The sequence below is a fragment of the Mustela putorius genome, unplaced genomic scaffold (assembly GCF_011764305.1).
Source record: "Mustela putorius furo isolate JIRA1106 unplaced genomic scaffold, ASM1176430v1.1 tig00537235_pilon_pilon_pilon, whole genome shotgun sequence".
NCBI classification, from domain to species: domain Eukaryota; kingdom Metazoa; phylum Chordata; class Mammalia; order Carnivora; family Mustelidae; genus Mustela; species Mustela putorius.
The window spans coordinates 48,027-65,692 of NW_025422375.1; the positions used below are offsets into that span (position 1 = coordinate 48,027).

The following is a 17,666-nucleotide window of genomic DNA, read 5'->3' on the forward strand; positions in this document are numbered from 1 at the left end:
ACCCTGGTGGGTGTGGGAGGGCAGTGGAATGGCGGCCAGCACGGAGAACAGTATTTAAGTGTTGGTTACAGTATAAGCAAGTTGTGTATGTTCTGTGGAGTGCCTATAGTTGTAATAGTAACCAGCTAAATATGTAAGACTTGAAGAATGGAATATTTAAATTCTTCTTAAGAAAAAGAACACCAATTCGTCCTTCAGAGATGTAGTACAAAGTACTATGCTTTCCATAGACTCCCAAAGAAGGACATGATATGGGCATAAGAACCCATCCTGCCCCAGCCCCTTACCTCCCATCTCCAGAAATAGACTTAAGTATAAAAGTAGTAGTAGTACTTTTTTATAAAAGTAGTAGTAGTAAGTATAAAAAATTAACGTGTTAACAACTGGACTCTGGGGAGTTCTGTCTACATGTCCACAGACTTTTAAACAATTCTGCTGAAAACTTTTTCAGACAGGCCAATCGAAATTTAAAACCTGTTGCAAATCCCATATTGTCTAACTTTTTTTTTTTTCTTTCTCATTCTAGCTTTATTGAGCTATAATTGACATATACCCTGAATAAGATTTTTTTTTTGCAAAAAATGTATTTTCTTTTCTTTTTTAAAAAAAATAATTTTATTTATTGTGTTAGAATGATGAGAGAGTGAAAGAGAAGGCACAAGCAGGGGGAGCAGCAGGCAGAGGGAGAAGCAGGTTCCCTGCTGAGCAGGAAGCCCAATGCAGGGTTTGATCCCAGGACCCTGGGATCAGGACCTGAGCCAAAGGCAGATGCTTAACCACCATGCAGGCATCCCTGGGTAAAATTTTTGCTCTCCACAGAAATGGATAACAAAGTGTGTTAACAGTCTATACAGTAACTCTAGGGCACCCATGAACAGAGACACACATTGCCACAGAGACGCAGCTGAGCTTGTGCTATTTCTATTTTCTGCTACTGGAGAACAACCTCACTCAAATAAATGAGGCACGCCTTAGAAAATAAATGCAAATGAGTTAAGTGGGGCTTTGCTTTAAATGTACCTTGATGGTTTATGATTTTTGAACCTAACAAGAAGCCAGCCTAGGCTTCTTCATTGACCATCTCTGTCAGAAAAACAAATATTTTTTAAAGATTTTTATTTATTTATTTGACCGACACAGATCACAAGTAGGCAAAGAGGCAGGCAGAGAGAGAGAGAGAGAGAGAGAGAGAGGAGGAAGCAGGCTCCCTGCTTAAGCAGAGAGCCCGATGTGGGACTCGAACCCAGGACCCTGAGATTGTGACCTGAGCAGAAGGCAGAGGCTTTAACCCACTGAGCCACCCAGGCGCCCCAAAAAACAAATTTTAATCAAAGGTGATGTCATGAGGTATCAGCAGAGGCCCTTCACAGAGCAGATCTGGAAAGGGCAGGACTGGGATAAGGGCTGGAGAAGCAATGGCGGATGAAAGACCATGGCCAAAAGGTCAGTGTGTATACAAAGCTGCCAGTAGTTTCTGGTAAGCCTCATGGGTGAAGTCAAGGCCAGTATCCAAATGCTATCAGGGCGCCCTGTAGAACAGAGGTGACACTGAGTGTCTCAGTAAGGAAAGACGAATTGGGGATGGAGAAGTCAGAGTCACACAGGAGGCTCAGGCCTGGGCAAGTCTTGCAGGTCACAGAGTAGGGGATCATTCCAGAAGTAAGGTGAGAGCAGAGTGAGAGCCAGAGTAATGAATGGGATAGAGACCCAACCATACTGGAGGGTCTGTCCACTCCTGTGGTTCCACATACAGCAGATAATCATTGACCTTATTTCCTTGAGTGTTAGCTTCTGCTCCTGCTCTGATTCCCCACCCCCCCATTTTTCCTAGTATAGGCAAACAAAGGCCAATATGTATATTTGTGGTTTATCTGGGCTGTTCAGGGCCTGATCTTCTCAAAGGTTCTTCAATATCCTCAGAGATCTCACTTTATCTGTGTGTCTCATTAACGGTGTGGCAGCTGCCACTTTTCAGAAGTTCAGTCTAAATTCTGGGCTGCCAAGCACATGAAAAAGCAGCGATTCCCTAGATTCCTGTAATTCATTCATTCATCATTTCATTTCATTTAGATTTTATTTATTTATTTGAGAGTGAGAGGGAGAGAGAGAATGCAAGTGAGAGAAGGAGCAGAGGTAGAGGGACAAGCAGACTCCCTGATGTGTGTGGCTCCATCCCAGGACCCTGAGATCATGACCCTGAGCTGAAATCAAGAGTCGGATGCTTAACCACGTCACCCATGTGCCCCCACTCTAATTTCTTACACTTACGTTGACCCACGTTGACTGAGTAGAGAAATAGTCAGGAAAATTGGGGAGTGAGTGTATCAGGTGGGCTTCCAGTGGTTTGAAAGATTCAATGAGATGACATTTTATGCAAAGTATAGTAGGTCGGGTCCAATTGGAGAGAGAGAAACCACACACAGTAGGTTAAACAGAGAATTTTTTTTAATATCGAAATGATTAACTATAACAAAGAACTAGCTGTAAACTAGGAGAACTCTTCCTTAGAATAGGGTAACAGGTTTACCAAAAACATAAACTTGAAAGGGATTTCCCATCTCCCTGGAGGTGTGGATGGACCATTGGGCAGGAGATAAGATGGCCATCGAGCTGCTGGGCAAAGAGCAGGGGCAACCCCTCAGGGAGGCAGGCAGGGAAGGAGGGGCATCAGTAGTTGGTGGCACAACCCGGTGTGCAGTGGGAGGTTTGGGCTTAGAGGGGGCACAGGGCCTTCTGAGAAGGCTGTTGTGGGGCAGGAGAGGGTTTTCCACAGAGTGGGCTGCCCAGGGCCCCTCACGACAGACATGCTGCATGAGGGGGGGTTATGCCCAGGGCTTCTTTTTTCCATGTCAGGAGGTCCCCGGACAAGTTATCCCCAGAGGAAGCCGTAACTTACAGACCAATTTCTTCCAAGGCCTGTGAACCCGCCCCTCCGAGGACCTACGGGAAGTCTCTCAATTACCTGCACAGACTCTTGCCCCTCCACCGGAAGTTGCTGGAAAGCCCCTTCTCCCAGCAATGTCCCTTCAGCTCCCTCTGCTGAGAGAGCTGTAACATGCGGCTCCCTTGAAGGAGAAAAAATCTGCAGAGGGGAATTCCGTTGTTTATTATAGAGCCCAGTATTGAAAGGTGGGGCATTTGGAGCTGGGAGGGAAATTGAAACTAGTTGATAACTGAAACAGAGAGCTTCGCAAAGAGAGAAAGAGATGGGGCACAGAGTAGGTGCTCAGTGGGGGACTACAGCTGTATTAGACTCTTACCCACTGTAATGAATAAGAGTAAATTATGTAGAATGATTTTTTTAAAGTTAGTTTGTAAGACATATTAATTATATATGGTCCTGTAATTCACTTATGTATTACTCAACTGGACATGAAGTTAAGAATCTGTGTGTCAAGTAATTCTCATTTTCCTAATTCTTGTTTCTTTCGTTTTTCTTTTTGTCTAGGTCTTATACAATATATTATTGCCTTCACAAAGATGCATAAATTTGAAGACATAGAAACCTGTTGACATTTTGGCTGGATGTGCCCGATTCATTATTGTGGGGGTTGGGAGGAGTGTTTTTCGGCATAAATTTTTGGGTTTATTTCTGCATTTATCACGCGTTTCACTCAGAATATCTCTCTCTGCCATCGAACCACTCATCGTCTTCATGTTCAGCTACCTGTCTTACTTAGCTGCGGAAAAACTCTACCCTCTCCGGCATCCTGGCGTGAGTACAAACCAAGGACTGACTCTTACAGCAATAGAAGAGAATGCAGGGGGGGGGGACCCCACAGCATGGGACTAGCATTTGCAGAAGGCACTAACTTTTGACACTAATCTTGCAAAGGTGTTGCTGGATTTAGGTTTTTTTTAAACTTCCCGTAAAATCTGATTCAGGGGCCTTTGCTAAAAACACAAATGTTCCTCTTCCTCCCAGCCTTTGTGTTTGCTCTTCTCCTGAATGAACCTTAGCAGAGCAGAGCAATTACGAGGTCAAAGGTTGAAAGACTCAAAAGCTCTGATGCAGAGAAGAACTAGAAGTTTCAAGCTTAAAGCCTCAATTTCAATAGGCTTTTTTTTTTTCCCCCTTGAAAAGGTTCATTATTTTGAAGGTAAAAGGGCCAGCATACCATGAAGGACTGGGTCATTCTGAGGCTGCCTGCCCCTTCTGCTATTTCCCCTAAATTACATCACACCAGACTGGAATGAGACTAGGTAGATGGGGATAAGAACCAGAGGCCCAGATTCTTGTTCCTAATGAAAGAAACTATTTGTAAATATTTATCCTTCCACTAGGTCTTGGAAATGAGGTTTGCTTAAACTTGGCTGGCTATAATCTGGTTGTGTTGTTGTTGGTTTTCTATGGCATTATCCGTTCATAGAGCCCACGCCTGAATCAGGCAGAAAAAAGATTTAATTTTTTTATTGGCCTAGAAAAACACTATTTTAAAAATTTAAAATCTAATAGTAAGCAAAAATCTTATAGTTACTTCATTATTTTTCAACACCAAAATAAAAAGTGGTTATAAATGTAACTAGGGATCCCAAGGCAAAGGATTTTTTTTTTCTCTTCGCCTGGGCCCCTCAGGTGAACCAACCCACCCACCCATTTTCTTTTCCCCGCTGGAACGTGGCTTTAGTGGGGGGGACCCTGAGAGTAAAAAAAACATTTTTTTAAATAAAAAAATTTTCTTCATTAAAAATGTTGTAAGGGAAAACATTGCTTTTCAGGGGTGGGGGGGGAAATGAGAAGGGGGGGGGCCGTGCGTCATGAATTTTTCCAGAAAAAAATAAACACTGTATGCTGTGGGGTTTTGTGCACCCAGTACCAACAAATGGTTTGTTTGATACCATTTGTCTTTTTTTTTTTTAAGGTTTTAGTATTTTTTTTTTGACAGGGAAAAGGAGAAATTCCACAGGGCAGGCAGAGGAAGGTAGGGCATAGAAAGGGAGGGGCAAGTGGGAAAGCAAAGCCATCCCCCCACGGAGCAGGGAAAGAGGCTGGTTGTGGGGACCCCCTCAGTTCCCCAGTGGCCCTTGGAGATCATTTGATCCTAGCTGAAGGGGCCAGAGGGGCTTAAAAACCCACTTGGAAAACCACCCCAGGGGAGCCCCTGCTGGGCCACTTTTTCTTGTGAGGAAAAAAAAAGTCCCCAATTGCCCCCATGGTTTCCAACCTTCTTTTTCCTAAACATTACTCAATTGAGGCAAAAAAAAAAAAACTCTTTTGGTGGGAAGGGATAAGGGGGAAATAAATGAAAAACCTGTGGGGGGAAAAGGGAGAAAGGGGGGCAAATGGAGGGGACGGGTGTTTTCTATGAATAATAAAAACAGGATGTGGGTATTCTATCACATCACCCAGGAGGGGAATTTTCCGTGGGGATGGGGAACAAAATTTCTTTCCAGGCGTTCTTCCATGAAGATGTTTATTTCTTTCTGCATAATCACAGCGCTGAGGAGGCGTATTCAGTAACAATGATAAGAGAAGTTATGTAGAGGAGGAAAATGTTTGTCCCAGAACATCCTACACCCCACCATCATGGTATTTCATCTGAAGACATGCTGAGCAGCGTCAAGTCGCGAAAAAACCTTGCATCTTCATCTTCATTGGGGTGTGTCCACCATTGGGGAAGAACCATGAATGGAACTGGGCCTTGCATTATGTTTCACCCTGGTCTTTCGCCAGATCTGAGGAGCCATTAGTAAGAGACAGCAGGGGGGGGTTGAACCCCCCACAGAGGCTTCTGCCTGGCTTGCTTTTTACAAATTTTCTCTTTTCCCTTTCTGCAGTGTTTTTGTAACAACCTAAGTAGTGAGGTGAACCAAACTGGTTTTGTTAGGTTAGGGGGTAAAAAGTAGAGGCACTTTGTAGGGGGGGAAACAAGGAATGTTTGTCTGTGTGTGCTCCCTCATCATCCAGATTTCCAGAGAAACTAGGGAGGCTAAAAGAAGGTTGTGCACTTGAAGCAGAGCTGGGGGAGGGAAGGGAAAGGAGTTGATTTTCTCTTTTTTATTTGAAGAGAGAATTTCACATCTACAAACATTTAAAGATATAACTCACTAAATTTATCCCTTGTTGTTCTTCATTTCCTTGTTAGGTTTTTACCCCTCTTGCACCTTAAATAAGAATATCTTAGGTTTATTACCACTGTGAGCAATTACACTTTTAATTACAAGAAAAAAGTGAGAGATCTCACTACGGTATTCTATGTAAGGGCAGAAAAAAATAAAACAGTCCCCCTAAAACCCACACAGGTGATTTTAGTTGAGGGTTGAAGTTTGACCCGTACAGAAAACCAAGGACCAGGAAGTGAATCTTTATTTTATTTATTTTTTTAAATATCTTTTTTTTAAAGATTTTTATTTATTTATTTGAGGAGAGAAATGGAACTGGGAGAGAAGCATGAGCGAGGAGAAGGTGACGAGGGGAGGTAAGGAAGCAGACCCCCCCCCCCCGTTGATTTGGGAGGCCCAAGGTGGGACTCGATCCCAGGACGCCGGAATCATGACCTGAACTGAAAAAAGGCAGAGTCAAGGGGCAAGTCAACTGACTGACTTGAGCCACCCAGGAAACCCTGAATCTTTATAGTTTTTTAAAAGCTCTTATTACTAATTAGTAAAGCCCAATTCCATAATGTAACTGACTTCACCTGTATAAAATGTGCCTAGCTTAAAAAACATGAGATCTCTTGACTAATGGCTGCTTATGTTATCTTGTACATCATGTTTGTCTGGGGCTAGCGTAGTTGATCGAGAACATTAAGTACAGAATGGACATTATAAGTGCATGCTGTGCCCTTTGATTAGAGCCAGGCAGTTTTTATTTTTAAGTGATTTTGACCAGGATTTGAAACATTTGCTTGATTGAACTTTATCAATATTTTAAAGCTAATTACAGTTAAAGAAGAAAATTAGGAGAAATGATTCAAGAACTTACCTTGAACATGCAATTCTAAATTAATTTAAGGTGGGTTTAAATCTAGGAAGGAATAACAAAGAATGCAAAAATATTAAAAAATATTCAAAAAAAAAACCAACTCTGAATATGTATGCTATATTCAAAATCGTCTTCCTCAACCACAAAATGGGAGGCATGAACAAATTTTCTGGGTTCCCTTCCCTCTCTAATGGTCAAGAGAGAAGTAATATTACTGAACTTCAGCCCAGCCAACAGGAGTATAAAAACCATCTAAGAAAAGGATTAATTATTTTGGATAACCTCAATATTGTTGGTCCTTGGTGTGACAAGGACAAGAAACTTGGTGACCAACTTCCCCCTCAGATTCTAGCTGACGAGAATGGCTGGACTGGGTCACGTACCACAGTGAGGGGGGGGACAGAGCCAGCTGACAGGGATCCAGGTTCTCTCTCCCAAGCCTCTTCTCCTCCGCGCAGGCTCATGACTTGTGGCTGAATAGTAGCCATGAAGGCTTTTATAACGCAAATTTCTGCTGTTCCTTTTGTTATATATAGAATATTTAATTTATGTAAGCCCTTCCCCCATCTACTTCTGAGGTAAATATTACCATTACATCTCCTCCAGAGAGATGGGACTACATGTTGGAAACAAAGAGATTTTAGAAAACCTTAGCCCAAACGTCACATACTAGTATGTGAAGGGAGCACACTCAGGATCACATAAAAACAGACAAATATGAAAAAATTTTAGATTTTACCATCTCTCACATCATCCATGTGTGGCCCTGTCATCAAGGGGTTGCTTGCTTGTTGTGGAGGGGTCTTCTGTGTGATTAGAAAGTCAGTCACGTGGATGACTGAGAGTTTTATTCTGCAGTAAAAAGCTCCTTAGTCAGAGCTTGGTTAGTGAAGGACCTTCCCCACCAGGGGAAAGCAGGGCGTATTGGTGCGTAAGCTACTGGTCATGATGGGCCACTCAGAGATGTGGGGGAAAAGAATCAGTGAGGTAGGGGAAAAAAGAAAACACCTCTGTGGGTTTTATTAAAACAAGCTCTGTCACCCTCCACCTTCCACACTTACCGATCGTAAGAAAACTACCCCCCCCCCCCTTTGAGCCCCTTGCCAACTTTCTTGTTTGCATTATTGAACCTCAAGAAAGAACCCAAACCAACCACACAAAAGTTTTTAGCTTACCTCAGCAGAAGGACTACACAATCACTAAGAGAGTCCTCTTATGTTTTAAAATTATATATGGCCTCCTTTGGGTTTACTCACTGAAGAACCACGAGACTGGCAAATAAATGTTTCTATCCCCCAAGTAATACCTTTTTGCTTTACCTAGTTTTTTTGAAAAAAAGGGCCAGCAGCGTCAAAATTTTGTGAGTCTTAAGAGTTAGACCATATTATATGTCACCATACACTATCAAAAATAAGTTATTTCAAGATTCTTTTGAAGGACTTTTACATAAATCCTTCTAACACACAACCATGCGAAACAAAGTTAAGGAAAAAGCTTACAATGGGAAAATAGTTACTCCATGGTTTCCACAACCTACTCAAGATTACAATCGTAAAGTTTTGTAGGGGATTTTCTGTTGGTGGCATTTTATTGGAACCCAAGACATAAGATGATTGATGTGAAAAATTAAGTTTGCATTGGGTGTGTGCGGGGGGCAACAAAAACCCACCCACAATTTGGGGTACACATTAGCACTTGTACTATTTTCTAACTTCATTCATTGACACCTTGGCTCTAAATAACATATTTTTCCCCCTTTTTCTTAGGGCGGGTTATATTGCTTCTTCTTCTATGTTCAAGTAAAAAAACCTAGTTTCGGGGACTCTTTCCCCCCCTTCTCCCATCACGGAACAGTGCATAATTTTCTTACAGGTGGTGTTCGACGGGCTGGGAAGTTTTTTTCCACTTGCATTTTTTCTTGCCTTTCCTCTGTTCCTCTGCATTTTCTAGGAAAGGAAAAACCCTCTGGTTGTACCACCTGCTTACTCTAGTAGGTTTATAATTTTGGTACTGTAATTTAATTCAGGTTAGTGATGATTTTTTTGCATTATCCTGTATTATAAGGGTAGACCGTTCTTTTCAAGATTAATGTATTTTTTTTAAACATTCTATTAAGGTACACAAAAAAACAAAGGGGGGATTGCTTGTGCTTCTATCCAATTTGAAAAACATTTATTGCTTTCCAGACCCTCCAAACTAAATTTTTCCCCAACTTAACTTTCTAGATCATGTTTGTATTATATCCCTTTAACCTCTATTAAATATGTTTTCTTTTTAATCAATAAGAGTATATTGAGTTCAACAAAAATACCCAGTCCCTGGGTAGCAGGTGAAATGGTAGTTACTCTAATTGTGTTTACCTGAAAAAACAAGATTTCCCAAGTAGTTAACTGGATTGAAGCTCAAGTTTTTATTTTTAGCTGGCAGGAGTTTTTTTTTCTCAGCAAACTAAATGATCTGAGGTTATTTTAAGGGTGGACCTGACCACTACAAATTTACTGCATCCTTAAAAAGTAATGCCTCGCTTTTTTTAGGGGCACCCGGGCTGGACTCAGTGGTGTTTTAAAAGCCCTTTGCCTTTCGGCCTTTTTCAGGTCATGATCCCCCAGGGGTCCATGGGGATTGAGGGCCCCCACCACACTCGGGGCTCTCTGCTTCAGCAGGGAAGGGGGTCTGGCTTCCTCCCTCTATTGCCTGTTTCTCTGCCTACTTGTGATCTTTTCTGTCTCTGTCATAAATAAATAAATAAAAAATCTTCAAAAAAGTAATGCTTTTTTTTTTTTAAAAGAGAAATGCGATTTCTTAAAGCTATGCGTTTCTTTTTTTTTTAAAGAATATTTATTTTGTTGTTTATTTAGCAGAGGAGAGACAGCAATAGAGGGAAACACAAGAGAGGGGGGCGTGGGGAGGAAGCGAGAAGCAGGCTTCCCACTGAAGGCGGGGGGAAAATGGGAACTTGACATGGGGCTTGATCCCAGGACGACACTGGGATCATGGCCTGAGGCAAAGGCAGACACTTAAGGACTGAGACACCCCAATGAGTCCCAAAATACGTAATATTCTATTTTTCATGCCAGGGGGGGGGGCAGAATTTGAAAGACTTAAATTAAGAACTTAAAACATTAGAGCATTTATCCAAAATGCTTATGTTTATTACAAAAAGATATGAAAAAATTGGAAAGGAAGCTCTACAACACGTTTTGCTAATTAGAATTTGCTTTCTCTATACAAACAATCTTTACTACAACAAACTCTTTATTTGTTCATTTGTGTGGTCTAGGGGAATCACAATTGGGGCCCCCCACTGGTCAGGTACCTGGATTGTTGTTAGAAAGACCAATATAAAAAAGAATCCATCAATGAAGAGCCTTCATATTCGTGTGTAAGTTATCTCTGTCATAATTAATAAGGAAAAAGGGATGTTCTCCACTTGTCACTGTGACAGGAGTAATCTAGACGGCTTTGGTGAGGAGATGGGTTGCATTACACATTACTAAATGTAGCTTCTTTCTTCACTAGCTAGATTAAGAGGGACTGTTACTAGTTTCTGATTGCTGCTGTAGGAAATTGTCACAAATTAAAATAGCTTAAAAAAACCATTAGTTATTATTTCTTATAGTTCTGGAAGGTCAGAAGTTCAAAAATGGCGTTCCTCTCACTGGACTAAAATCAAGATGTACTTACTGACTGGCTGCATTTCTTTCTGGAGTTTCTATGGGGAAAAATCTGGTTTTTCTTGCCTCTTGCAGCTTCTAGAATCTTCCAGCATTCCTTGGGCTCATTGGACCCCTCTCATCTTCAAAGCTAGGAATGGCCACTCAGGTCTTTCTCATGTTGCATTTCACTTTCTGATCATGAATTTTCTAGCCTTCCTCTTCCACATTAAAGACCTTTATGATTATGTTGGGCCCATAGGTGGTTAAGCTATTTAGGATATTCTCTCTATCTTAAAGTTGGCACACTTTAAGTCCAACTACTATCATTAAATTTTTCCTTTGCAATATAAAACTAACATATTAACCAGTTCGGGGATTAGAAAATATAGACATCTGCAGGAACCATTTATTCTATCAGTCTGCCCTTGGCCCCTCAAAAGATTCGTATCTATTCCACAGGCAAAATACATTAACTCTATTCTGAGCGGTCCCCAAAATTTCTCAATCCATTGTCCATTGTAGTGTCAACCACAAGAACTAAGATCTCACCTAAATTTTATCAGCCCCAAAAGTCCAAAACTCCTCTCATCATCTCAGTCATCTAAATCAGGGATGATCCCTTGACCCTCTGGGTATTATCCATCCTCAGGCACAGCTCTTCTTCTTCAACGCTTGAACCCTGTTGAAATTCAAGAGCCAATCTCATCTGATCCCCAAAATACCCCCACTGGTAGGCAGTCATAAGATAATGGGCTATATTCCCTTTTCAAAAAAATGGGGAAAATGGAAGGAAACAAATGGAGTCATTTCTAATGGGGACTGGGAAGTTTTACTTGGTTTCAAGGCCTGGGAACTGCCTCTGTTCTCTCAGACTTTCAGAACTCCAATGTAGTTTCCACCCTCTGGATTTTCAACTCCACCCTCTGAGTCATCCTTCCTGTTTCATGAAAAGGTGTGGCCTGTGGTGTTTTTTCAGCTCATTCCTTTGATCTGCCTGTTTTCTTGCCTATAGAACTTTGGAGTCCCAACCTTTGCTTTCATTTTATCTATTTGCCTTGCTTTGGTTTTGGTTCCAGGGGGGGCTGGAAGTGTTTTCTGTCAGGATTCAAACAGGGAAGCAGAACCAGTAAGAGATATATATTAAAAGAATCGTCATTGGAAGGAAAATTGGCTTACCTACTGTGTGGGCTGACTATAGGCCAATCCCAGCAAACCTACAAGACAGCCCCTCAGGATGGTAGTAGACCAGAGAAACCCCCTCAGGCATATGAGCCATAGCTTGCACAAGGTGCACAACTGGAGTTTTTTTTCTCTTCATCAGGGAAGCTTCAGTCATACTCTTCAGGCCTTTTAACTGAGTGGGCATATTAGGCCCACCCAGGTTATCTGGGGATAATCGCCCTCACTTTAAGACACAGCAGATTATGGGTTTTTAATCACATCTACTAAAATACCTTCACAGCAACATATAGATTATTGTTAATAGTACCTGGGACTAGCCTTGCTTAGAGGGACACCTCAAAAATCCATCACAGTAACTAATGCTCATAATTGCCCTACTTGCTTCTGAAATCGTCATTCCAATGGAACATGGGCCCCTTCTGCTCTTTCTGAACTTCTCATTAGGGAAGGGTAAACACTTCTTACTCCTTCTGCCGATACAGCCTAGTACAGTTTTTCAGTGAAAACATTTCAATTCTGACAAAGAATGAAGTTGAGCATGGTTTCTATTCTGTTTTAAATTCAATACCAGTATTAGATGGATGCCATTTTGTATGGCTTCCAGAGCAGCATAAAAAATGGGAAGGAATACATGGAAGAAACAGAGGGAAAGAGACTTCAGCTCTCAGCTAAGGAAGACCATTCTGGCAATGGCTTCTCCCACAGAACACCCAAAAGCTAAAATGGATGTGTAACAAACAGTGACTAATGGCATAGCTGCTGTAACAGGAGATTCAGGCTCTGTGGGGGATAATTGTCTCAGATAATTTTGGGGTTTATTTTTTGCCTAAAACTTCATGATCATGATGCTGGAGAGACTGATGAAGTCTTTCAAAATCAGCCCTGAATTTTATGGCCAAAGTCATCTAAACCCAAACTGACAACTTCAAGGCCATTGAAAAATTTTCAACAGATGGGGATAAGGAGCAAATGTTTTAAAAATAAGAAGTGTTTTGGGGATCCTGGGTTACTCCATCTATTAAGTGTTTGCCCTTTGGCTCAGGTCACAATCGCAGGGTCCCTGGGATCAAGCCCTGTGTCGGCTCCCTGCTCAGCAGGGAGTCTGCGTGCTTCTCCTTCTCTTTTTGCCCCTCCCCCCTGCTCATTCTCTTTCTTGCTCTCTCAAATAAATAAATAAAGTCTTTTAAAAAAATAAGAAACACTTTTAACCTGATTGAAGATTTTTGTTTCTATTTTTTATACCCTCTATTCAGCATTTTTAGAAATTAAATAATACAACCTAAGACAATAGAACTTGGGTACTTTACTCCTTCCTTAATTTTTTCTCAAATAGAGTAATAATTACTGGTAGAAAGTACATCAATTAAATATTTCAGAATTAATTTAGTATTTTTAATGTATTTTGCAAAAGTATTTTAGAAGTCAGCATAAACTTCAATGATTACACGTTTAAAATTATGACACAGACTTCAAGTAATTCATACATTTTGAAGAGGTTATGCTTTTTTCTGAAATTCCTGTTAATACTTTGGGTGAAGCAAATTTAGTATAATTGGCTTGGATTGTGAAGTGTAATACTGAGACAAAATAATCAGATAAAAATGAGGCAAATGTTATTGTTGTTATTATAGGATATCTGTAGAATTCTATTTTCAGAAACTCTATAAATTGGATCCTGACAATATTTTTCTTGTGTGTTGTAATTATAAGTAACAACTAGAATTAACATTCATGTGATCTTAGTAATGAGACATTGTCCAAGTCATTCTAGAAAAATACTATTCAAAATAAATAGCAGGTACCCTGTTTTCATCAAAAGTTATGTGCATTATTAAGGAGATTATCAGCAGAGTCTGAATCATGAAACTAAGTTGAATTACTATGGAAGGCATTATAAGTTTCAGTTACATGAACAGACTGATAGAAAAGAGGACATGTTCCAGGAAATTAAAACCTCCTTTGTTTTCCAAAGTGTATTAGCTTTCCTTGTGTGTCTTTTAGCTAGAGAGTTAACGTTTCACCAGCAATCATTTTCCTGTATTTGGTTTGGCAGCTGATGGATCACTTGAAAGCTGGAATTGAAGATGTGTGTGGGCAATGGAGCCACTACCAAGTGAGAGACAAGTAAGGAGGCAGAGGGTTTTCACTGCCTAGGAAGGATATCTGTGACCCGGAGGAACCTCAGAATGTTTACATTGAAAATTGAGCGAAAGACTTAAAGAATCCAGAGGAATGAGACCAGGGGAATACAAAGGGACCAGCAATCAGGGCATAGTAGAGGCAGGTGGGAAGCTGTGGGGAATGCCCAGCTTGTGAGTGGAGAGTTCTCAGGTGGAGGGGCCATAGATTTGGAAGAGGTTTGTGTCAGAGAGAACTAGTGCAACTTTCAGGTTGAAATTAGAGAAGTCAGACCTAAGTTTAAAACAAGGACAATTTTCGTATCCTGATGAAAAGAGAAGCTTAACCATGAAATGACTGGCTTCATAAGGCTACAAAGGGAGTTTAGTGAGTCATCAAGGATCCTGAGGAAGAAACTCCTCTCCACTGGGGAGGGGGGGTTGCAGTGAAAGACCTTCAGGGGTCCTTTCTATGTGATTCTATACAAAAAATGCCAAAGTCTCTCTTCTCCCACCACATCTCATATTCAGAACACATTCTCTTTCCTGGATTTTAGTCTACAGCATATTTCTTATGTGGCCCTGAAGAGAGTTTTCACTCAGAATAAGGAAGATGAGAGCTTGGGAGTTAAAACACAGCTATTTAGTGAATGTAGGAGTTGACAGTAGTTGAGTTAACCAAACGACAGAAGTTTTCTTTCTAGGGCTTGCCAACATATTGATGGTGATGCGAAGAAAAACTGACTTTTGGAAAGTCTCGCAGTCGAGATGCGTAGTGGCACCTAAATGAGAAACTGAGAGCTTTTGTGTGGGGTCTTTAAGTTTTATTTTATTTTTTCTTTATTTTGTGAGTCTGTGGGTAATCTATTTTTACATTTTAATTCCAGCCAGTTAACATGCAAGTGTTATATTAGTTGTTTTCAGGTGTACAACATAGTGAGTGATTCAACACTGCCACACAACACCTGGTGCTCATCACACACAACACAACAAATCCCCATCCCCCCGTTTTACCCATTCCCCCCCACCACGTCCTCTCTGGGAATCATCAGTTCTTTATAGTTAGGAGTCTGTTTTCTCAGTTTGTCTCTCTTTTTTTCCTTTTTCCTTTGTTTTGTTTCTTAAATTCTATATGGTGAACTCATATAGTATTGGTCTTTCTCTGACTGATTTATTTTACTTAGTATTATATTTTCTAGTTCCATCTATGTTGTTGCAAATGGCAAGATTTCCTTCTTTTAGATGGCTGAGTAATATTCCATTTTATATATTACATCTTTTTTATCCATTCGTCAGTCAATGGACACTTGGGCTACTTCCATTGTTTGGCTATTATAAATAATGCTGCTTTAAAAACATAGGGCTACATGTATCTCTTTGATTTAGTGTTTTAGTATTTGGGGTTAAATATTCAGTGGGAAATAATTTTTGGATAATAAGGTAGTTTTATTTTTAACTTTTTTTTTTTTTTTTTTAGGATCTTCCATACTGTTTTCCACAGTCGCTGCACAAATTTGCATTTTTGAGTGGGCTTTTTTTCTTTTTTATGAAGTAAAACGGACAGTCCTCATAGTGTTAAAATAGAACTTAATATATGTAAAATGTCCACCAACCTAGAACCTAGGTCATGGATTTTTTGAAGTCTAAACTTGATAGTTCACCCAGTGAAAAATCATTTAATATTATTCCATTTTTGGCCAAATTTATACCAAATTTTTTTTCTAGACACTAAGCAGTAAGACACACTCAATGCATTCCAAATCCTCACATTGCTATAGACAAGGTTTTGGGGGGAAAGAAAAGAGAAAGAGCCTGAATCAATAATGATGATCCATAGAAGAAATGCTATAACAGAGGCAAATGCATAGAACTATAATTGTTACAGAGGTGGGAGTACATTTTGAAAATACATGAGGAGTTCTCCAGGCAAAGAAGAATGGAAAACATGCCAAGCCCAAGCAGCAGCAGTAGCAGCAGGATAAATTTCAAAATGTAAGGCAAGAAAGAGCACAGCATGGTTTGGACACAGTCAGAGAAAGGGACGTGGTGAGACAAGAGGTTGGAAAGACAGAGATACTCTTCTATGGCACAGTGCTAAGAAACTCTATACAGCCACTTAATGCTATAAAATTCCATTTGATGTTGAACATTCATATCAAAAGAGTCTTAGATAGAATAGTGTAAAATAGAAGAGTAGTGGAAACAGTTGACAAAGCCAAAAGACAAGTTGGCAACCAGAAAACAAATAACCCAAGCCAAGGAATGGGCAGAAGACATGAACAGACATTTCTCCAAAGAAGACGTAGAAATGGCCAAAGAACACATGAAAAAATGCTCAACATAACTTGGCATCACAGAAATACAAATCAAAAACCACAATGAGATACCCCCTCACACCAGTCAGAATGGCTAAAATTAACAAGTCAGGGAAAATAACAAATGTTGGCAGGAATGCAGAGAAAGGGGAACCCTCTTACAATGTTGGTGGGAATGCAAGCTGGTGCAGCCATTCTGGAAAACAGTATGGAGGTTCCTCAAAAGGTTAAAAAACAGAGATACTCTACTCAGCAATTGCATTACTAGGTATTTACACAAAGAATACAGATGTTGTGATCTGAAGGGGCACCTGCACCCCCAATGTTTATAGCAGCAATGTCCTTAATAACCAAACTATGGAAAGAGCCCAGACATCCATCGGTAGATGGATGGATAAAGTAGATGTGGTGTATATACACAGTGTTATATTACTCAGCCTTCAAAAAGGATGAAATCTTACCATTTGCAATGGCATGGATGTAACTAAAGGATATCACAGTAAGCAAAATAAATCAGTCAGAGGATGAAATTATCATATGGTTTCATTCATATGTGGAATTCAAGAAATAAAACAGAGGATCATAGGGGGAAGGGAGGGGAAAATAAAATAAGATGAAATCAGTGAAGGAAATGAACCATAAGAGACTCTTAATCATAAGAAATAAACTGAAGATTGTAGGAGGGGAGGTGGGTAGGGGGATAGGGTAACTGGATGATGGGCATTAAGGCGGGCTCGTGATGTAATGAACATTGGGTGTTATATGCGATTGATGAATAACTGAACTCTGCATCTGAAATTAATGGTACACTATATGATAATTAACTCAAATAAAATAAGACACATTTTTTAAAAAAGGAAAAAGAAAGAAGTAAACAAATGGGAGAGTAGTACGATCATACTTGACTTTTGAAAGGCAAATAACAACAGCGATATGGAAGCTGAATTTTGAGAGATACTGTGGGTGTGAGATGTGTAAGGGGTATCCACATGGACGTAAGAATTTCATCCTGTAAATACAAAATAAGCCCCAGGTACTATGCTAGCTGTTTCATATATTGTATCTTACATGATCTCCTGAATCGCCTGTGTGTTAGTCCTATTTTTCTCATTTTGAAGCTGAAGAAACCAACTCCAGGAGATCAACTAACCTACAACGGAACCTTGATTGAATTTAGGTCTGGATTTAGAACCTCTTCTGTTTTCAGTGAGCCACAGAGTTTTCAGAATCATAGGGATGAGGAACTAGCAGAAGGCAGGCATGGGGACTGGCCAGGGGCTTAGGGAGAGGACAGTGAGTAAAGACAGTAAGAGTGACTCTCACATTTCCAGATAGTGAGTCTAGGGGGATAACACCACCATGGTGAAATGTGTAGACTAATAGAGGAATGTTCAGTTAAATAATACCAGGGTGTGAAGAGGGGAAGCTGAATGAGGACAGGACTCTGAGAAGCTTCATTCCTCTGGGACAG

General features: G+C 40.4%; 1 pseudogene; it reads left to right on the forward strand.

The window, feature by feature from the left end:
* The window catches only part of LOC123390132, a 72,629-nt pseudogene that overhangs the window by 41,741 nt on the left and 13,222 nt on the right, over positions 1-17,666 (forward strand).